This window comes from Salvelinus fontinalis, chromosome 5, assembly GCF_029448725.1.
Source record: "Salvelinus fontinalis isolate EN_2023a chromosome 5, ASM2944872v1, whole genome shotgun sequence".
Taxonomy (NCBI): domain Eukaryota; kingdom Metazoa; phylum Chordata; class Actinopteri; order Salmoniformes; family Salmonidae; genus Salvelinus; species Salvelinus fontinalis.
The window spans coordinates 5436221-5458881 of record NC_074669.1 but is presented as its reverse complement, the minus strand read 5'-3'; the positions used below and the strand labels follow the sequence as shown (position 1 = coordinate 5458881).

Genomic DNA, 22661 nt, shown 5'->3' with positions numbered 1-22661 from the left:
ATGTTAACATCGTTGGGTTATTCAACAGTTTATATATTTGGTCATGCGTACTGTGTTACCATGTTTTTTTGTTGACGCAATGGGTTATCAAATATATTGATCTTTGATTATTAGTTTGTTTGCCTCTGGCTGTATTTGGTCCAATTCGTATCCAGACAGTTTCTCGTTTAAAAATTGTTTATTTGTGTGGGTTAAAACTATAGGGCTTTCTGTCGCCGTTTTGGTCATCTAGAAGTTTGTCTTCGCTGTGTAGACATGTTTAGGATCGTGTCTTTGCATAATGCGGAGACTAATCTCGTTGCAATAGCTTTGGCCTAGCTTGACCCAGTTATCCAGTCTCCTCATTCGAGAATACTACTGCGTCTGGAGGAGAAGCGCGTTTTCGTTTTGCTGCGCAATTGGCCCATCGCGCACTCCATAGCATCCGGATAGGTTTTATCTTAGACGTTCTCATATGCAAAACGGCCACATCTTTCTCTGCATCATGACGCACGTTTGTCTAAAAAAATTTTTTTCTGGGTTTGGAATGATATTTTAATTTGGTACAAAATGAATGCCATGTGCGTTTAAGGGATCGAACACGTGTCACATTGATATAATGACCTAGTTTGATATACTCTCGGTTTCTATGCCTCGGGGTTCGGGTTTGTCTGCGCTCTAGCTCTGTGATCGGTTATTATCTTGTCGTAGATTCAAAAAATCATTGTCATGTTGCATGGACGTTCGTATGTAACCATTATAGGTATGTAGTCAATCTCCACATTGATTGTTACACATTGAGGTTTGGCAGGCTGGAGGGTGGAGACGCTGGTGGGTGGGTGGAGACGCGGGTCGAGTGGTGGGGGAGTGGAGACCAAGGGGTGTGAGGGGGGTGGAGATGCGGGTTGGGGGGGGGGGGGGGTGGAGACGCTGGTGGGTGGGTGGAGACGCGGGTTGAGTGGTGGGGGGGTGGAAACGCTGGTGGGTGGAGATGGGGGGTGGAGATGCGGGTTGGGGGGGGTGGAGACGCGGGTGGAGTGGTGGAGATGCGGGTCGAGTGGTGGGGGAGTGGAGACCAAGGGGTGTGAGTGGAGACGCGGGTAGAGTGGTGGGGGGTGGAAACGCTGGTGGGTGGGTGGAGACGCGGGTTGTGAGGGGGGTGGAGATGCGGGTTGGAGGGGGTGGAGACGCGGGTCGAGTGGTGGGGGAGTGGAGACGCGGTTAGAGTGGTGGAGGGGGTGGTGACGCAGGTGGTGGGGTGATGGTGGAGACGCTGGTAGAATGGTGGGGTGATGGTGGGGGTGGAGACGCTGGTAGAATGGTGGGGGGGTGGAGACAGGTGGGGGTGGAGACGCGGTTCGAGTGGTGGGGGGGTGGAGACGCGGGTAGAGTGGTGGGAGGGTGGAGACGCGGGGGGAGTGGTGGGAGGGTGGAGACGCGGGGGGAGTGGTGGGGGAGTGGAGACGCGGGTGGAGTGGTGGGGGAGTGGAGACGCGGGTGGAGTGGTGGGGGAGTGGAGACGCGGGGAGAGTGGAGACGCGGGTAGAGAGGTGGGGGGGTGGTGACGCAGGTGGTGGGGTGATGGTGGGGGTGGAGACGCTGGTAGAATGGTGGGGGGTGGAGACGCGGTTCGAGTGGTGGGGGGGGTGGAGACGCTGTTCGAGTGGTGGGAGGGTGGAGACGCGGGTAGAGTGGTGGGGGAGTGGAGACGCGGGTAGAGTGGTGGGGGAGTGGAGACGCGGGTAGAGTGGTGGGGAGAGTGGAGACGCGGGGAGAGTGGAGACGCAGGTAGAGTGGTGGGGGAGTAGAGACGCGGGTAGAGTGGTGGGGGAGTGGAGACTCGGGTAGAGTGGTGGGGGAGTGGAGACGCGGGGAGAGTGGAGACGCAGGTAGGGTGGTGGGGGGGTGGAGACGCAGGTAGGGTGGTGGGGGGGTAGAGACGCGGGGAGAGGGTGGAGACGCGGGTAGAGTGGTGGTGGAGTGGAGACGCGGGTAGAGTGGTGGTGGAGTGGAGACGCGGGTAGAGTGGTGGGGGAGTGGAGACGCGGGTAGAGTGGTGGGGGAGTGGAGACGCGGGTAGAGTGGTGGGGGAGTGGAGACGCGGGTAGAGTGGTGGGAGGGTGGAGACGCGGGTAGAGTGGTGGGAGGGTGGAGACGCGGGTAGAGTGGTGGGGGAGTGGAGACTCGGGTAGAGTGGTGGGGGGGTGGAGACGCGGGTAGAGTGGTGGGGGGAGTGGAGACGCGGGTAGAGTGGTGGGGGGAGTGGAGACGCGGGTAGAGTGGTGGGGGGGGTGGAGACGCGGGTAGAGTGGTGGGGGGGGTGGAGACGCGGGTAGAGTGGTGGGGGAGTGGAGACGCGGGGAGAGTGGAGACGCGGGTAGAGTGGTGGGAGGGTGGAGACGCGGGTAGAGTGGTGGGGGAGTGGAGACTCGGGTAGAGTGGTGGGGGGGTGGAGACGCGGGTAGAGTGGTGGGGGGGTGGAGACGCGGGTAGAGTGGTGGGGGGGTGGAGACGCGGGTAGAGTGGTGGGGGAGTGGAGACGCGGGTAGAGTGGTGGGGGGAGTGGAGACGCGGGTAGAGTGGTGGGGGGGTGGAGACGCGGGTAGAGTGGTGGGGGAGTGGAGACGCGGGTAGAGTTGTGGGGGAGTGGAGACGCGGGGAGAGTGGTGGGGGAGTGGAGACGCGGGGGGAGTGGAGACGCGGGTAGAGTGGTGGGGGGGGTGGTGACGCAGGTGGTGGGGTGATGGTGGGGGTGGAGACGCGGTTCGAGTGGTGGGGGGGTGGAGACGCGGTTCGAGTGGTGGGGGGGTGGAGACGCGGTTCGAGTGGTGGGGGGGTGGAGACGCGGTTCGAGTGGTGGGGGGGTGGAGACGCGGGTAGAGTGGTGGGGGAGTGGAGACGCGGGTAGAGTGGTGGGGGAGTGGAGACGCGGGGAGAGTGGAGACGCAGGTAGAGTGGTGGGGGGGTGGAGACGCGGGTAGAGTGGTGGGGGAGTGGAGACGCAGGGAGAGTGGTGGGGGGGTGGAGACGCGGGTAGAGTGGTGGGGGGGTAGATGGGCGGGTAGAGTGGTGGGGGGATGGAGACGCGGTTAGAGTGGTGGGGGGGTGGAGACGCGGGTAGAGTGGTGGGGGGGTGGAGACGCGGGTAGAGTGGTGGGGGGGTGGAGACGCGGGTAGCGTGGTGGGGGGGTGGAGGCGCTGGTGGGGGGGTGGAGACGCAGTTAGAGTGGTGGGGGGGTGGAGGCGCTGGTGGGGGGGTGGAGACGCGGGGAGAGTGGTGGGGGAGTGGAGACGCGGGGGGAGTGGAGACGCGGGTAGAGTGGTGGGGGGGGTGGTGACGCAGGTGGTGGGGTGATGGTGGGGGTGGAGACGCGGTTCGAGTGGTGGGGGGGTGGAGACGCGGTTCGAGTGGTGGGGGGGTGGAGACGCGGTTCGAGTGGTGGGGGGGTGGAGACGCGGTTCGAGTGGTGGGGGGGTGGAGACGCGGTTCGAGTGGTGGGGGGGTGGAGACGCGGGTAGAGTGGTGGGGGAGTGGAGACGCGGGTAGAGTGGTGGGGGAGTGGAGACGCGGGGAGAGTGGAGACGCAGGTAGAGTGGTGGGGGGGTGGAGACGCGGGTAGAGTGGTGGGGGAGTGGAGACGCAGGGAGAGTGGTGGGGGGGTGGAGACGCGGGTAGAGTGGTGGGGGGGTAGATGGGCGGGTAGAGTGGTGGGGGGATGGAGACGCGGTTAGAGTGGTGGGGGGGTGGAGACGCGGGTAGAGTGGTGGGGGGGTGGAGACGCGGGTAGAGTGGTGGGGGGGTGGAGACGCGGGTAGCGTGGTGGGGGGGTGGAGGCGCTGGTGGGGGGGTGGAGACGCAGTTAGAGTGGTGGGGGGGTGGAGGCGCTGGTGGGGGGGTGGAGACGCGGTTAGAGTGGTGGGGGGGGTGGAGACGCGGGTAGCGTGGTGGGGGGGTGGAGGCGCTGGTGGGGGGGTGGAGACGCAGTTAGAGTGGTGGGGGGGTGGAGGCGCTGGTGGGGGGGTGGAGACGCAGGTAGAGTGGTGGGGGGAGTGGAGACGCGGGTAGCGTGGTGGGGGAGTGGAGACGCAGGTAGATTGGTGGGGGGGGGTGGAGACGCGGGTAGAGTGGTGGGGGAGTGGAGACGCGGGTAGCGTGGTGGGGGGAGTGGAGACGCAGGTAGATTGGTGGGGGGGTGGAGACGCGGGTAGAGTGGTGGGGGAGTGGAGACGCGGGTAGAATGGTAGGGGGGGTGGAGACGCGGGTAGAGTGGTGGGGGGTGGAGACGCGGGTAGAGTGGTGGGGGGAGTGGAGGCGCGGGTCGAGTGGTGGGGGGAGTGGAGACGCGGGTCGAGTGGTGGGGGGAGTGGAGACGCGGGTAGAGTGGTTGGGGGAGTGGAGACGCGGGTCGAGTGGAGACGCGGGTCGAGTGGTGGGGGCGGTGGAGACGCGGGTCGAGTGGTGGGGGCGGTGGAGACGCGGGTCGAGTGGTGGGGGCGGTGGAGACGCGGGTCGAGTGGTGGGGGCGGTGGAGACGCGGGTCGAGTGGTTGGGGTCGGTGGAGACGCGGGTCGAGTGGTTGGGGGCGATGGAGACGCGGGTCGAGTGGTTGGGGGGGGTGGAGACGCGGGTCGAGTGCTTGGGGGGGTGGAGACGCGGGTCGAGTTGTTGGGGGGGTGGAGACGCGGGTCGAGTGGTTGGGCGGGTGGAGACGCGGGTCGAGTGGTTGGGGGAGTGGAGACGCGGGTAGAGTGGTTGGGGGAGTGGAGACGCGGGTCGAGTGTTGGGGGAGTGGAGACGCGGGTCGAGTGTTGGGGGAGTGGAGACGCGGGTCGAGTGTTGGGGGAGTGGAGACGCGGGTCGAGTGTTGGGGGAGTGGAGACGCGGGTCGAGTGGTTGGGGGAGTGGAGACGCGGCTAGAGTGGTGGGGGAGTGGAGACACGGGTAGAGTGGTGAGGGGAGTGGAGACGCGGGTGGGGAGGTGGAGACGCGGGTAGAGTGGTTGGGGGAGTGGAGATGCGGGTCGAGTGGTTGGGGGAGTGGAGACGCGGGAAGAGTGATTGGGGGAGTGGAGACGCGGCTAGAGTGGTGGGGGAGTGGAGACGCGGGTAGAGTGGTGAGGGGAGTGGTGATGCGGATGGGGGGATGGAGACGCGGGTCGAGTGGTTGGGGGAGTGGAGACGCGGGTCGAGTGGTGGTTGAGTGGAGATGCGGGTAGAGTGGTTGGGGGAGTGGAGACGCGGGTGGGGGGGGTGGAGACGCGGGTCGACTGGTTGGGGGGGTGGAGACGCGGGTCGACTGTTTGGGGGAGTGGAGACGCGGGTAGAGTGGTGGGGGAGTGGAGACGCGGGTAGCGTGGTGGGGGGAGTGGAGACGCAGGTAGATTGGTGGGGGGGTGGAGACGCGGGTAGAGTGGTGGGGGAGTGGAGACGCGGGTAGAATGGTAGGGGGGGTGGAGACGCGGGTAGAGTGGTGGGGGGTGGAGACGCGGGTAGAGTGGTGGGGGGAGTGGAGGCGCGGGTCGAGTGGTGGGGGGAGTGGAGACGCGGGTCGAGTGGTGGGGGGAGTGGAGACGCGGGTCGAGTGGTGGGGGGAGTGGAGACGCGGGTAGAGTGGTTGGGGGAGTGGAGACGCGGGTCGAGTGGTGGGGGCGGTGGAGACGCGGGTCGAGTGGTGGGGGCGGTGGAGACGCGGGTCGAGTGGTGGGGGCGGTGGAGACGCGGGTCGAGTGGTGGGGGCGGTGGAGACGCGGGTCGAGTGGTGGGGGCGGTGGAGACGCGGGTCGAGTGGTTGGGGTCGGTGGAGACGCGGGTCGAGTGGTTGGGGGCGGTGGAGACGCGGGTCGAGTGGTTGGGGGGTGGAGACGCGGGTCGAGTGCTTGGGGGGGTGGAGACGCGGGTCGAGTTGTTGGGGGGGTGGAGACGCGGGTCGAGTGGTTGGGCGGGTGGAGACGCGGGTCGAGTGGTTGGGGGAGTGGAGACGCGGGTAGAGTGGTTGGGGGAGTGGAGACGCGGGTCGAGTGTTGGGGGAGTGGAGACGCGGGTCGAGTGTTGGGGGAGTGGAGACGCGGGTCGAGTGTTGGGGGAGTGGAGACGCGGGTCGAGTGTTGGGGGAGTGGAGACGCGGGTCGAGTGTTGGGGGAGTGGAGACGCGGGTCGAGTGGTTGGGGGAGTGGAGACGCGGCTAGAGTGGTGGGGGAGTGGAGACACGGGTAGAGTGGTGAGGGGAGTGGAGACGCGGGTGGGGAGGTGGAGACGCGGGTAGAGTGGTTGGGGGAGTGGAGATGCGGGTCGAGTGGTTGGGGGAGTGGAGACGCGGGAAGAGTGATTGGGGGAGTGGAGACGCGGCTAGAGTGGTGGGGGAGTGGAGACGCGGGTAGAGTGGTGAGGGGAGTGGTGATGCGGATGGGGGGATGGAGACGCGGGTCGAGTGGTTGGGGGAGTGGAGACGCGGGTCGAGTGGTGGTTGAGTGGAGATGCGGGTAGAGTGGTTGGGGGAGTGGAGACGCGGGTGGGGGGGGTGGAGACGCGGGTCGACTGGTTGGGGGGGTGGAGACGCGGGTCGACTGTTTGGGGGAGTGGAGATGCGGGTGGAGTGGTTGGGGAGTGGAGACGCGGGTCGAGTGGTGGGGGAGTGGAGATGCGGGTAGAGTGGTTGGGGGAGTGGAGACGCGGGTAGAGTGGTGGGGGAGTGGAGACGAGTGGAGACGCGGTGGAGAGTGGAGACGCAGGTAGAGTGGTGGGGGAGTAGAGACGCGGGTAGAGTGGTGGGGGAGTGGAGACTCGGGTAGAGTGGTGGGGGAGTGGAGACGCGGGGAGAGTGGAGACGCAGGTAGGGTGGTGGGGGGGTGGAGACGCAGGTAGGGTGGTGGGGGGGTAGAGACGCGGGGAGAGGGTGGAGACGCGGGTAGAGTGGTGGTGGAGTGGAGACGCGGGTAGAGTGGTGGGGGAGTGGAGACGCGGGTAGAGTGGTGGGGGAGTGGAGACGCGGGTAGAGTGGTGGGAGGGTGGAGACGCGGGTAGAGTGGTGGGGGAGTGGAGACTCGGGTAGAGTGGTGGGGGGGTGGAGACGCGGGTAGAGTGGTGGGGGGAGTGGAGACGCGGGTAGAGTGGTGGGGGGAGTGGAGACGCGGGTAGAGTGGTGGGGGGGGTGGAGACGCGGGTAGAGTGGTGGGGGGGTGGAGACGCGGGTAGAGTGGTGGGGGAGTGGAGACGCGGGGAGAGTGGAGACGCGGGTAGAGTGGTGGGAGGGTGGAGACGCGGGTAGAGTGGTGGGGGAGTGGAGACTCGGGTAGAGTGGTGGGGGGGTGGAGACGCGGGTAGAGTGGTGGGGGGGTGGAGACGCGGGTAGAGTGGTGGGGGGGTGGAGACGCGGGTAGAGTGGTGGGGGAGTGGAGACGCGGGTAGAGTGGTGGGGGGAGTGGAGACGCGGGTAGAGTGGTGGGGGGGGTGGAGACGCGGGTAGAGTGGTGGGGGAGTGGAGACGCGGGGAGAGTGGAGACGCGGGTAGAGTGGTGGGAGGGTGGAGACGCGGGTAGAGTGGTGGGGGAGTGGAGACTCGGGTAGAGTGGTGGGGGGGTGGAGACGCGGGTAGAGTGGTGGGGGGGTGGAGACGCGGGTAGAGTGGTGGGGGGGTGGAGACGCGGGTAGAGTGGTGGGGGAGTGGAGACGCGGGTAGAGTGGTGGGGGGAGTGGAGACGCGGGTAGAGTGGTGGGGGGGTGGAGACGCGGGTAGAGTGGTGGGGGAGTGGAGACGCGGGTAGAGTGGTGGGGGAGTGGAGACGCGGGGAGAGTGGAGACGCGGGTAGAGTGGTGGGGGAGTGGAGACGCGGGTAGAGTGGTGGGGGAGTGGAGACGCGGGGAGAGTGGTGGGGGAGTGGAGACGCGGGGGGAGTGGAGACGCAGGTAGAGTGGTGGGGGGGGTGGTGACGCAGGTGGTGGGGTGATGGTGGGGGTGGAGACGCGGTTCGAGTGGTGGGGGGGTGGAGACGCGGTTCGAGTGGTGGGGGGGTGGAGACGCGGTTCGAGTGGTGGGGGGGTGGAGACGCGGTTCGAGTGGTGGGGGGGTGGAGACGCGGTTCGAGTGGTGGGGGGGTGGAGACGCGGTTCGAGTGGTGGGGGGGTGGAGACGCGGGTAGAGTGGTGGGGGAGTGGAGACGCGGGTAGAGTGGTGGGGGAGTGGAGACGCGGGGAGAGTGGAGACGCAGGTAGAGTGGTGGGGGGTGGAGACGCGGGTAGAGTGGTGGGGGAGTGGAGACGCAGGGAGAGTGGTGGGGGGGTGGAGACGCGGGTAGAGTGGTGGGGGGGTAGATGGGCGGGTAGAGTGGTGGGGGGATGGAGACGCGGTTAGAGTGGTGGGGGGGTGGAGACGCGGGTAGAGTGGTGGGGGGGTGGAGACGCGGGTAGAGTGGTGGGGGGGTGGAGACGCGGGTAGCGTGGTGGGGGGGTGGAGGCGCTGGTGGGGGGGTGGAGACGCAGTTAGAGTGGTGGGGGGGTGGAGGCGCTGGTGGGGGGGTGGAGACGCGGTTAGAGTGGTGGGGGGGTGGAGACGCGGGTAGCGTGGTGGGGGGGTGGAGGCGCTGGTGGGGGGGTGGAGACGCGGTTAGAGTGGTGGGGGGGTGGAGACGTGGGTAGCGTGGTGGGGGGGTGGAGGCGCTGGTGGGGGGGTGGAGACGCAGTTAGAGTGGTGGGGGGGTGGAGGCGCTGGTGGGGGGGTGGAGACGCAGGTAGAGTGGTGGGGGGAGTGGAGACGCGGGTAGCGTGGTGGGGGAGTGGAGACGCAGGTAGATTGGTGGGGGGGGTGGAGACGCGGGTAGAGTGGTGGGGGAGTGGAGACGCGGGTAGCGTGGTGGGGGGAGTGGAGACGCAGGTAGATTGGTGGGGGGGTGGAGACGCGGGTAGAGTGGTGGGGGAGTGGAGACGCGGGTAGAATGGTAGGGGGGGTGGAGACGCGGGTAGAGTGGTGGGGGGAGTGGAGGCGCGGGTCGAGTGGTGGGGGGAGTGGAGACGCGGGTCGAGTGGTGGGGGGAGTGGAGACGCGGGTAGAGTGGTGGGGGGAGTGGAGACGCGGGTAGAGTGGTTGGGGGAGTGGAGACGCGGGTCGAGTGGTGGGGGCGGTGGAGACGCGGGTCGAGTGGTGGGGGCGGTGGAGACGCGGGTCGAGTGGTGGGGGCGGTGGAGACGCGGGTCGAGTGGTGGGGGCGGTGGAGACGCGGGTCGAGTGGTGGGGGCGGTGGAGACGCGGGTCGAGTGGTTGGGGTCGGTGGAGACGCGGGTCGAGTGGTTGGGGGCGGTGGAGACGCGGGTCGAGTGGTTGGGGGGGTGGAGACGCGGGTCGAGTGGTTGGGGGGGTGGAGACGCGGGTCGAGTTGTTGGGGGGGTGGAGACGCGGGTCGAGTGGTTGGGCGGGTGGAGACGCGGGTCGAGTGGTTGGGGGAGTGGAGACGCGGGTAGAGTGGTTGGGGGAGTGGAGACGCGGGTCGAGTGTTGGGGGAGTGGAGACGCGGGTCGAGTGTTGGGGGAGTGGAGACGCGGGTCGAGTGTTGGGGGAGTGGAGACGCGGGTCGAGTGGTTGGGGGAGTGGAGACGCGGCTAGAGTGGTGGGGGAGTGGAGACACGGGTAGAGTGGTGGGGGGAGTGGAGACGCGGGTGGGGAGGTGGAGACGCGGGTAGAGTGGTTGGGGGAGTGGAGATGCGGGTCGAGTGGTTGGGGGAGTGGAGACGCGGGAAGAGTGAATAGGGGAGTGGAGACGCGGCTAGAGTGGTGGGGGAGTGGAGACGCGGGTAGAGTGGTGAGGGGAGTGGTGATGCGGATGGGGGGATGGAGACGCGGGTCGAGTGGTTGGGGGAGTGGAGACGCGGGTCGAGTGGTGGTTGAGTGGAGATGCGGGTAGAGTGGTTGGGGGAGTGGAGACGCGGGTGGGGGGGGTGGAGACGCGGGTCGACTGGTTGGGGGGGTGGAGACGCGGGTCGACTGTTTGGGGGAGTGGAGATGCGGGTGGAGTGGTTGGGGAGTGGAGACGCGGGTCGAGTGGTGGGGGAGTGGAGATGCGGGTAGAGTGGTTGGGGGAGTGGAGACGCGGGTGGGGGGGGTGGAGACGCGGGTCGACTGGTTGGGGGGGTGGAGACGCGGGTGGGGGGGTGGAGATGCGGGTGGGGGGGTGGAGACGCGGGTCGACTGGTTGGGGGAGTGGAGATGCGGGTGGTGGGGGTGGAGACGCGGGTAGAATGGTGGGGGAGTGGAGACGCTGGTAGAATGGTGGGGGTGGAGACGCGGGGGGGGGTGGAGATGCGGGTCGAATGGTGGGGGAGTGGAGACGCAGGTAGAGTGGTGAGGGAGTGGAGACGCAGGTGGGGGGGTGGAGACGCGGGTCGACTGGTTGGGGGAGTGGAGATGCGGGTGGGGGGGTGGAGACGGTGGTAGAATGGTGGGGGAGTGGAGACGCTGGTAGAATGGTGGGGGAGTGGAGACGCTGGTAGAATGGTGGGGGTGGAGACGTGGGTGGGGGGGTGATGTTCGGGGGGTGGAGACGCGGGTAGAGTGGTGGGGGAGTGAAGACGCGGGTAGAGTGGCGGGGGAGTGGATACGCAGGTAGAGTGGTGGGGGGGTGATGGTCGGGGGGTGGAGACGCTGGTGTGAGGAGTGGAGATGCGGGTAGAGTGGTGGGGGGGTGATGGTGGGGGGGTGGAGACGCGGGTAGAGTAGTGGGGGTGTGTAGACGCTGGAGGGGGGGTGGGGGGTGTGGAGACGCCGGAGGGGGGGTAGTGGTGGTGGGTGTGGAGCCGGTAGAGAGGTGGGGGGGGTTAAGAGCAGCGTTTCGTTCATTGTAAGGAACATGCACATATGTGAATGAAATGTATCGCCAGTGTGTCTGTTACTCAGGAATGGTCTGCTCTATGCTTGTGAATGTGCTTCCCCCTAGTGGTGTGAATGGTTGTGTGTTTGGGGGTTTTGAAAGAAAGAGTTGTACTAGAGAGAGAGCGGCGTTGCAGTTCATGTGACGAACATGCTCCGGGGCTGCTGGGTAAAGAATGCTGCACCTCTTCATTTCAAGCCCCCCCACCAGCCCCCCTCTCCTCCACTCTTCTCCGTCTCCAGCCAGCAGCATCTCTCATCTCTCCATCCATCTCTTGATATTTTTTTTTTAATCATTCTCTCTTTCTTTCCTTTTCGTCTTTCTCTCTCTTCACCCCCCGTCACCAAGACTTTGTCGCCACGATACAAAATATTCCCACAAGGTGATGTTCCTGTCCACTTGTCCTGTTTAGTCAGTCTGAATGGTTTGAACCAAAACTATTTTCCGATTGTCTTTTTGTTAGGCGTTCCCACTGTAGCAGTGTAGCTGTTCTGTAATGGGGGTGAACTGAATACGATTCACTACAGAAGACTGCCCAATAAGTGTTGATTTAGTGGCCCGAAAAATGCACAGCACCGGTTCCTTATGTAACAGTATAACTTTAGTACGTCCCCTCGCCCCGACCCGGGCGCGAACCAGGGACCCTCTGCACACATCAACAACGGTCGACCACGAAGCATCGTTACCCATCGCTCCACAAAGGCCGCGGCCCTTGCAGAGCAAGGGGCAACACTACATCTAGGTTTCAGAGCAAGTGATGTAACTGATTGAAACGCTACTAGCGCGTACCCGCTAACTAGCTAGCCATTTCACATCCGTTGCACTTATCTGTCAGTGTCAAGTGTGTACACAACACATGACGTAGTGCCCCATTTTGGAGTGATGTATTGCACCGTAAATACTTCAGTAATACTGATCTCTAAACCTGTCAATCAATAGCATTTTCTTTTCTGTCAGTTTCAGTCGAGTATTCTGGGTATTGGAATCAGAATGGTTACCACCTCCTCCTTGGCAATAACTCTAAACCCACTCTCCTCTGGCCTTCTTTTCCGATGTATTGGTTGTCTCAGTATAGGTGACACATTCGAGACATACGTTGACATCGTGCAAGGCTCTACAGTTGAGTTTTGTGTATTGTTTACCTCCTTGGTAATATCTCTTGACTGTAGAGCATTGGGACGCCTATGTCTCCATATGGTCTCAACTTTAACACCTTTTTTAGTTATTTTATTGAGAAAAATATTATTTCACATTTTTATTTAACCAGGTAGGCCAGTTGAGAACAAGTTCTCATTTACAACTGCGACCTGGCCAAGATAAAGCAAAGCAGTGCGACAAAATCAAAGAGTTACACATAAACAAATAGAGTCAATAACACAATAGAAAAGTCTATATACAGTGTGTGCAAATGTAGTAAGATTACAGAGGTAAGGCAATAAATAGGCCATAGAGGCAAAATAATTACAAATTAGCAATTAAACACTGGAGTGATAGATGTTGGTTGAAGGGATGTGTTCATACTTCATTGTTGCTGTGCCTTGGGCAGACATGGCACGCCAGTTTAAGTGTTGATGACAGAGTATCATAATACTATCCTGCTTGGTTTCAGAGGTGTCTGATCTCAAGTCTCTCTACAGCACCTTGGTACCCAGAGAAACATGCTGAATCTAGACTGTTTTTTTTTTAAAGTTGTATTTTTGTCTTGCAGATAAGCTTACGTACCATTAATGCAGTGATCAATAATATTTTATATCTAATTCTCTAGACTGTCATATTTGATATTTAACACAAATCGAATGACCTTAAGTGGCTTTAATTTAAAATTCTGTTTTCAAGAATCTCCAGTTACACCATTCTTAAAGGAATGCCTGTTCTGGTCGTTTAGATACACTGGGGCAAAAAACTATTTGGTCAGCCACCAATTATGCAAGTTCTCCCACTTAAAAAGATGAGAGGCCTGTAATTTTCATTATAGGTACACTTCAACTATGACAGACAAAATGAAAAAAAAAAATCCATAAAATCACGTTGTAGGATTTTTAATGAATTTATTTGCAAATTATGGTGGAAAATAAGTATTTGGTCAATAACAAAAGTTTATCTCAATACTTTGTTATATACCCTTTGTTGGCAATGACAGAGGTCAAAGGTTTTCTGTAAGTTTTCACAAGGTTTTCACACACTGTTGCTGGTATTTTGGCCCATTCCTCCATGCAGATCTCCTCTAGAGCAGTGATGTTTTGGGGCTGTTGCTGGGCAACACGGACTTTCAACTCCCTCCAAAGATTTTCTATGGGGTTGAGATCTGGAGACTGGCTAGGCCACTCCAGGACCTTGAAATGCTTCTTACGAAGCTACTCTTTCGTTGCCCGGGGGGTGTGTTTGGGATCATTGTCATGCTGAAAGACCCAGCCACGTTTCATCTTCAATGCCCTTGCTGATGGAAGGAGGTTTTCACTCAATCTCACGATACATGGCCCCATTCATTCTTTCCTTTACATGGATCAGTCGTCCTGGTCCCTTTGCAGAAAAACAGCCCCAAAGCATGATGTTTCCACCCCCATGCTTCACAGTAGGTATGGTGTTCTTTGGATGCAACTCAGCATTCTTTGTCCTCCAAACACGACGAGTTGAGTTTTTACCAAAAAGTTATATTTTGGTTTCATCGACCATATGACATTCTCCCAATCTTCTTCTGGATCATCCAAATGCTCTCTAGCAAACTTCAGACGGGCCTGGACATGTACTGGCTTAAGCAGGGGCACATGTCTGGCACTGAAGGATTTGAGTCCCTGGCGGCGTAGTGCGTTACTGATGGTATGCTTTGTTACTTTGGTCCCAGCTCTCTGCAGGTCATTCACTAGGTCCCCCCTCGTGTGGTTCTGTGATTTTTGTCCACCGTTCTTGTGATCATTTTGACCCCACGGGGTGAGATCTTGCGTGGAGCCCCAGATCGAGGGAGATTATCAGTGGTCTTGTATGTCTTCCATTTCCTAATAATTGCTCCCACAGTTGATTTCTTCAAACCAAGCTGCTTACCTTTTGCAGATTCAGGCTTCCCAGCCTGGTGCAGGTCTACAATTTTGTTTCTGGTGTCCTTTGACAGCTCTTTGGTCTTGGCCATAGTGGAGTTTGGAGTGTGACTGTTTGAGATTGTGGACAGGTGTCTTTTATACTGATAACAAGTTCAAACGGGTGCCATTAATACAGGTAACGAGTGGAGGACAGAGGAGCCTCTTATTAAAGAAGAAGTTACAGGTCTGTGAGAGCCAGAAATCTTGCTTGTTTGTAGGTGACCAAATACTTAGTTTCCACCATAATTTGCAAATAAATTCATTAAAAATCCTACAATGTGATTTTCTGGATTTTTTTTCTAATTTTGTCTGGCATAGTTGAAGTGTACCTATGATGAAAATTACAGGCCTCTCTCATCTTTTTAAGTGGGAGAACTTGCACAATTGGTGGCTGACTAAATACTTTTTTGCCCCACTGTATCTGCTGCAGTTACACCATTCTTAAAGGAATGCCTGTTCTGGTTGTTTAGATATCTGCTGCAGTTACACCATTCTTAAAGGAATGCCTGTTCTGGTTGTTTAGATATCTGCTGCAGTTACACCATTCTTAAAGGAATGCCTGTTCTGGTTGTATTGATATCTGCTGCAGTTACACCATTCTTAAAGGAATGCCTGTTCTGGTTGTATTGATATCTGCTGCAGTATCACCATTCTTAAAGGAATGCCTGTTCTGGTTGTTTAGATATCTGCTGCAGTATCACCATTCTTAAAGGAATGCCTGTTCTGGTTGTATTGATATCTGCTGCAGTATCACCATTCTTAAAGGAATGCCTGTTCTGGTTGTTTAGATATCTGCTGCAGTATCACCATTCTTAAAGGAATGCCTGTTCTGGTTGTATTGATATCTGCTGCAGTATCACCATTCTTAAAGGAATGCCTGTTCTGGTTGTTTTGATATATCTGCGGCAGTTACAGTATGTTAGCATTTTAAATGAAACCCTTTTATTAAAGATCGACATCAATAAATAGGTTCTTTCAATGCACTAACTAGGCATCAACGGGGGGGATTAGAAAGCAACAAGTTGCCCTAAAGTTTCCTCTCTCCAAACATACCCCCGAGAGAGAAGTTGAGATGTGAAGAAAAATAAACTATTGATTTTTGTAACAAGCATGTGACCAGTAAGAGACGTCATGGACCTAAATATAGATGCTATTTTTGGTCCTGGGTGGCTCTGAAGTAGACTTTAGTAAAACATGTATTTTCTCTCTCAGCTGATTTGCTCTGCAGTATTTTTCTTCTGTTCTATGTTTGTTTGCCCATGTGACTTTCTTCTTCTCCTGCTATGTGTCTGAGAGGGTGGTGGTGGTGGATGGAGGGCACGTTGGATCTTCTACTGCAGCCCTCGCCCTCCCCACCACACACTCCTCTCTCGGGAGGGGGCGGCTCGTTGATGGGAGGGAGAGGGGTGGGACAGATTACGTAACGAGAGGCGAGAGGCTCGCTTCTCGTCACAGAGACAGGGATCCACTTGTAGTTTGGTACCCATTTGTTTTATTTGCTACAGCGCTGTATTGTATACAGCCATGAACTGTGCTGCAATAGGAGACTAAAATAAGGTTTCACACACTGCTCCTATGGGTCTTCCGTTGGGGAGAATGCATTGCTGAGTGCAGACACGATATCAGCCATACTAGGTGGTTTTCTATCTCCCTCCCTTTTTCAGTGTCAATTCCTTGACAAAGGTCTAAATAATCTCTGTTGCATGAGGCTCTAGGCTATACAGTATGTGTTTTCAGTTTCATGAGACCCTATGTGTTTTCCATGTTGCTCGATGCGACTGGGCAGCCATAGGGGGTCTGTAGAGGGAAGAGCTCAGCTTGTTGCGGTAGGCAGGCGGGGGCAGCTCCGCTGTGTGGCCGAGGGAGGGAACGTCGATATACAGCAGCTACCTCGGCTACGTAATGTGCAGCACTCTGCGCTGAGTGCAACTGATGCCCTCCCCGCTCGGGGCATCATTGAGCCAAAATTGCATTTAGGATAATTTTTGGGGTCTTGAAGGTAGATGAGATGGGAGTGAAACATTTGCGCCGTTCTACATTTCAATTCAACGCTAAAAAGGGCTCTATGGATACACACACACACACACAGTAACCCCTCCCCCCACATTGGTTGTCATTGTGTTCCTGTCCTCCCAGTAGAGAAGTGTCAGCTGCTGTGATGTCACTCATGGCTGCTTGCGTAGCCCCTTTTGTGTGAGGATTGTCACCGACGTAACTCTCGCCTCACGTGAGGCGAATTAACCATTCTTCTTGTAGCCCTGGTGTGTGTGTGACTGAATTTTAACAATGAGAAGTTTGGACACAATGTTCCTTTCTGGGTCTATGAGTGGAAATGTTGAATGAATGATTTTCCAGCATCTTTTTGATCTATTGTTTTATTCCATTTTACAAGAGTACAACACAATGGGGCAGGCTATGAATAGGTCTGAAATGGCCCCTATTCCCTATAGCAGTCCATGAATGAATATGAAATGGCCCCTATTCCCTATAGCAGTCCATGAATGAATATGAAATGGCCCCTAATCCCTATTGCAGTCTATGAATAGATCTGAAATGGCTCCTATTCCCTAGGGTGTGCTACCTAGGTATTTTTTACGTTTATTTAACCTTTTATTTAACTAGTTAAGAACAAATTCTTATTTAAAATGACGGCCTACCAAAAGGCCTCATGCGGGGATGGGAGCTGGGATTAAAAATACAAAATTAAATTAATGAAAAATATAGGACTAAACACACATCACGACAAGAGACAACACAACATAAAAGAGACCTAAGATGACAACACAGCATGGTAGCAACACAGGGTACAAACATTATTGGGCACAGACAACAGCACAAAGGGCAAGAAGGTAGAGACAACAATACATCACACAAAGCAGCCACAACTGTCAGTAAGAGTGTCCATGATTTGAATCTTTGAATGAAGAGATTGAGATAAAACTGTCCAGTTTGAGTGTTGGAACTCGTTCCAGTCGCTAGCAGTTGCTACCCTATTGGAACCCTGGTCAAAAGCGACCCACCATTTTAAGTGATAAAGTTACATTTCAGATGTACTATCATGCCACACTCACTGATGTGCAACCTATACGTTGAGACATGAGATCAATATACGTTGCATCATTTCAGGGAGCCATGAATTCTCACTCTGTCTCACTCTGTCTGTTTTTCCTGTAGAGGGATGGACTGATCTGTTAACATGGTGTTTCTTTCTCTCTCTCCATCTTGTGAATACCCTCCTCCTCTCCATCTTGTGAATACCCTCCTCCTCTCATCCCCCAGACTCCCCTTTTTTTTGTTGTCTTTTTTTTTTTGTCAACCTGATGTGATGCAGTCAGTTGCCCATTGATGCTTTTCTGCCAAGGAGTGTTTTAATTCTTAAGATGGCCAGGGAATCTGCTTCTCTTTTCACTTTGTGCTGCACTCTCCCTCCTTTGTTCACTTTCTCTCTCCCTCTTCTCATTATTCTGCTCTTTCTATTTTTAGCCACCCCTAGGATCCCTGCTCTCCCTCCCTCTCTTGTGCTTCTTGTTCGTCATCACCCCCCCCCCCCCCCCCCCCTCTCTCTCCAGCTCAGTGCTAGATAATAATGGCTACTGCCTGTATGAATCTTTCATCTGTGGGTTAGTTCCTCTGCTACAGTGCCTGTCATGGTGCATGATGGTTTGGGGTAGGGTAATAGTAAGCATTGGTACCCACTTCCCACCCTGAACATCCTGAATCTGATGGCTTTGGGTAGAGAGGTGTGTGTGTGTTGATCAGTCAGGCAGGGACTAGGGGTGAAGGGCAGAAGCTGGCTAAAAATAGCCATGCTCCCTCCTGACAAGGAGAGCAGAGAATGTCACTAGAACATCAGCCCGGACTCCTTGTACATCCATCTATCCTGCTTGGGCTCCACTGTCTTTAGTTCTATAAAACAAGTGGTTATAACAAAGAATATCTCTTCAGCCAACTGTAAAGACCATTGTCAAGAAGCCTCATTTTAAAATGAGTCAGCGTAGCTTATTGATAATGTTGTAGAATTTATACTACTTATTTTCTTCTTTCAGTACCGCGTTTGTCCGTTGTCATGTGGATTAATAACGTTGTGGGGTGTGTCTCCTTGACTGATTTGCTGTTGGCACAGATGTTCTATTTGAACCGATTGCCATACACTACCTGTGAAGGCTCCAGTACTGTGGAAACTCTGTGTTGCTGTTTTGATCATCCGAAAAGCAGTCTGACCAGAAATTATGGCGTCACATTTTAGCTAAAACAAAGGAATTTTCTCTGTAATGAGTTTCTTTTGAAAGCCTTGACAGGAATTGCAAGAGGACACTTCATGTTAATGCATACTGAACAAAAATATAAAGTGTTGGTCACATGTTTCATGAGCTGAAATAAAAGATCTCAGACATTTTCCATATGCTTATTTCTCTAAAATGTTGTGCACAAATTTACTTACATCCCTGTTAGTGAGTATTTCTCCTTCGCCAAGATAATCCATCCACCTAAGAGGTGTGGCATATCAAGAAGCTGATTAAACAGCATGATCATTACCCAGGTGCACCTTGTGCTGGAGACAATAAGGCCACTAAAATGTGCAGTTTCGTTACACAACACAATGCCACAGATGTCTCAGGTTTTGAGGGAGTGTGCAATTGGCATGCTGACTGCAGGAATGTCCACCAGAGCGGTTGCCAGAGAATTGAATGTTAATTACGCTGCCATAAGCCGCCTCAACATCATTTTTGAGAATTTGGTAGTATGTCCAACCAGCCTCACAACCACAGACCACATTTAACCATGTCAGCCCAAGACCTCCACATCCAGCTCCTTCACCTACGGGATCATCTGGGACCAGCCACCTGGACGGCTGATGAAACTGAGGAGTATTTCTGTCTGTAATAAAGCCCTTTTGTGGGGAAAACCTCTGACTGGTTGGGCCTGGCTCCGCAGTGGGTGGGCCTGTGCCCTCCCAGGCTAACCCATGGCTGCACCCCTGCCCAGTCTTGTGAAATCCATAGATTAGGACCTAACTAATTCATTTCATTTAACCGATATCCTTATATGAACTTTAACTCAGTAAAATCGTAGCAATAGTTGTATGTGGCAGTTATTTTTGTTCAGTATGTTAGACCCCAATATATTGGCTATGTCATATATTCCCATATATTTCATATATGTTAGCAGTCCATACAGTTTGAAGTGTGGTGTATGGTGATTTGGCACCCGGCTGAAATGTTATGAGAACCTGTACTGGTCCCTCTGTACTGATCTCTCCCCTTTTTTTCTCTCTCTCTTTCTTCATCTCCAGTTGTGACGGGAGCCACAGACTGAATCGGGAAAGTCTATGCAGAGAAGGTGAGTTTCCTGCATGGGCCCATTATTTCATTTCCTCTATAGAAAAACGCAGGAGAGCAGTGGTTCCCAGGCTACTACTCAGTTCCACACACACGCACAGAGTTCCATGTTGAGTTGGAGAACCCTTGTCATTGGGCCCTTTGTTTTAGAGTAGTAGTAAAAACCCAGACGTGGTAGTTGGCCGGCCCATGCGACAGGTCTCTCTCTCCCAGGCCTCTCTCTCCCAGGCAAGACGTGGTAGTCGGCCCATGCGACAGGACTCTCTCTCCCAGGCAAGACGTGGTAGTTGGCCGGCCCATGCGACAGGACTCTCTCTCCCAGGCAAGACGTGGTAGTCGGCCGGCCCGTGCGACAGGTCTCTCTCTCCCAGGCAAGACGTGGTAGTCGGCCGGCCCGTGCGACAGGTCTCTCTCTCCCAGGCAAGACGTGGTAGTCGGCCGGGCCGTGCGACAGGTCTCTCTCTCCCAGGCAAGACGTGGTAGTCGGCCGGCCCGTGCGACAGGTCTCTCTCTCCCAGGCAAGACGTGGTAGTCGGCCGGCCCGTGCGACAGGTCTCACTCTCCCAGGCAAGACGTGGTAGTCGGCCGGCCCATACGACAGGTCTCTCTCTCCCAGGCAAGACGTGGTAGTCGGCCGGCCCATGCGACAGGTCTCTCTCCCAGGCAAGACGTGGTAGTCGGCCGGCCCATGCGACAGGTCTCTCTCCCAGGCAAGACGTGGTAGTCGGCCCATGCGACAGGTCTCTCTCCCAGGCAAGACGTGGTAGTCGGCCGGCCCGTGCGACAGGTCTCTCTCTCCCAGGCAAGACGTGGTAGTCGGCCGGCCCGTGCGACAGGTCTCTCTCCCAGGCAAGACGTGGTAGTCGGCCGGCCCATGCGACAGGTCTCTCTCCCAGGCAAGACGTGGTAGTCGGCCGGCCCATACGACAGGTCTCTCTCTCCCAGGCAAGACGTGGTAGTCGGCCGGCCCATGCGACAGGTCTCTCTCCCAGGCAAGACGTGGTAGTCGGCCGGCCCATGCGACAGGTCTCTCTCCCAGGCAAGACGTGGTAGTCGGCCCATGCGACAGGTCTCTCTCCCAGGCAAGACGTGGTAGTCGGCCGGCCCATGCGACAGGTCTCTCTCCCAGGCAAGACGTGGTAGTCGGCCGGCCCGTGCGACAGGTCTCTCTCTCCCAGGCAAGACGTGGTAGTCGGCCGGCCCATGCGACAGGTCTCTCTCTCCCAGGCAAGACGTGGTAGTTGGCCGGCCCATGCAACAGGTCTCTCTCTCCAGTCAAGACGTGGTAGTCGGCCGGCCCGTGCGACAGGTCTCTCTCCCAGGCAAGACGTGGTAGTTGGCCCATGCGACAGTGTAGCTTGATTCCTATTGAGTCTCCCATTCAAGACCAGTCGAGTTCCCTGGTTCAGTAATTGGGGTGATGGTGTTCAGTAACTGGGGTTATACTGGGGTGATGGTGTTCAGTATACTGGGGTGATGGTGTTCAGTATACTGGGGTGACGGTGTTCAGTATACTGGGGTGACGGTGTTCAGTATACTGGGGTGATGGTGTTCAGTATACTGGGGTGATGGTGTTCAGTATACTGGGGTGACGGTGTTTAGTATACTGGGGTGACGGTGTTCAGTATACTGGGGTGACGGTGTTCAGTATACTGGGGTGACGGTGTTCAGTATACTGGGGTGACGGTGTTCAGTATACTGGGGTGACGGTGTTTAGTATACTGGGGTGACGGTGTTTAGTATACTGGGGTGATGGTGTTTAGTATACTGGGGTGACGGTGTTTAGTATACTGGGGTGATGGTGTTTAGTATACTGGGGTGATGGTGTTCAGTATACTGGGGTGATGGTGTTCAGTATACTGGGGTGATGGTGTTCAGTATACTGGGGTGATGGTGTTTAGTATACTGGGGTGATGGTGTTCAGTATACTGGGGTGATGGTGTTCAGTATACTGGGGTGATGGTGTTTAGTATACTGGGGTGATGGTGTTCAGTATACTGGGGTGATGGTGTTTAGTATACTGGGGTGATGGTGTTCAGTATACTGGGGTGATGGTGTTCGGTATACTGGGGTGATGGTGTTCAGTATACTGGGGTGATGGTGTTCGGTATACTGGGGTGATGGTGTTTGGTATACTGGGGTGATGGTGTTTAGTATACTGGGGTGATGGTGTTCGGTATACTGGGGTGATGGTGTTCGGTATACTGGGGTGATGGTGTTCGGTATACTGGGGTGATGGTGTTCAGTATACTGGGGTGATGGTGTTTGGTATACTGGGGTGATGGTGTTTGGTATACTGGGGTGATGGTGTTTAGTATACTGGGGTGATGGTGTTTAGTATACTGCGTCTTCTCGCCCCTCAGCTCGCTGGAAAAGGGTTTGCAATGATGCTCATCAGTCGCTCCCAGGACAAGCTGGATGACGTCGCCAGGCAGCTTGGTAAGTGTGTGTGTGTGTGTGTTCACCTCTTTCTGACTGATTGTCTGGCAGTCATCCCAATGCTAATGGATGGATTACTAGTCACTTTAATAACGTCACTTTAATAATGTTTACATATCTTGCATTACTCATCTCATGTGTATATACTCTATTTTATACCATCTCCTGCATCTTGCCTATGCCGCTCGGTCATTGCACATCCATATATTTATATGTACATATTCTTATTCCATCCCTTTAGGTGTGTGTGTATTAGTAGTTGGTGAATTGTTAGATATTACTGCACTGTCTGAACTAGAAGCACAAGCACTTCACTACACTCGCAATAACTATCTGCCAACCATGTGTATGTAACCAAGAACATTTGATTTGGAGTATAGTGTGTGTGCATGCACCAGGTCTGCTGACGTGTAAGATGGAGGCCACTTTAAAAAGCTTCCCCAGCCTTTACTAAAGGCTAGCCTGTACATCATTACAGGAACTGTATATGACATGGGGATACACACTCCTGTCTGTGGAAGCCCTCTGTGGAAGCCCTTCAGATGGCTGTCGTCATGGAAGGCTGTCGGGTTGAGGGCACAGTGTGTGGGAAGATGAAGATGTCTGCGTGGGCAGGCCTGCGTTGTACACTACATGTCCAAAGGTATGTGGACACCCCTTCAAATTAGTGGATTCAGCTGTTTCAGCCACACTCATCGCTGACAGGTGTATAGAATCGAGCACACAGCCATGTAATCGCCATACACAAACATCGGCAGTGGAATGGCCCGTACTGAAGAGCTCAGTGAATTTCAACATGGCACCATCATAGGATGCCCTGCTAGAGCTTCCCGGGTCAACTAAGTGCTGTTATTGAAGTGGGAATGTCTAGGAGCAACAACAGCTCAGCCGCAAAGTGGTAGACCAAACAAGCTCACCGAACGGCACCGGCGAGTGCTGTAGCGCGTAAAAAATTGTCTCTTCGGTTGCCACACTCA

The 22661-nt window shown here is 56.2% G+C and overlaps 1 pseudogene; it reads left to right on the top strand.

Annotated features, from left to right (window-relative positions):
• The window catches only part of LOC129854951 (very-long-chain 3-oxoacyl-CoA reductase-A-like), a 79991-nt pseudogene that overhangs the window by 45370 nt on the left and 11960 nt on the right, over positions 1-22661 (top strand).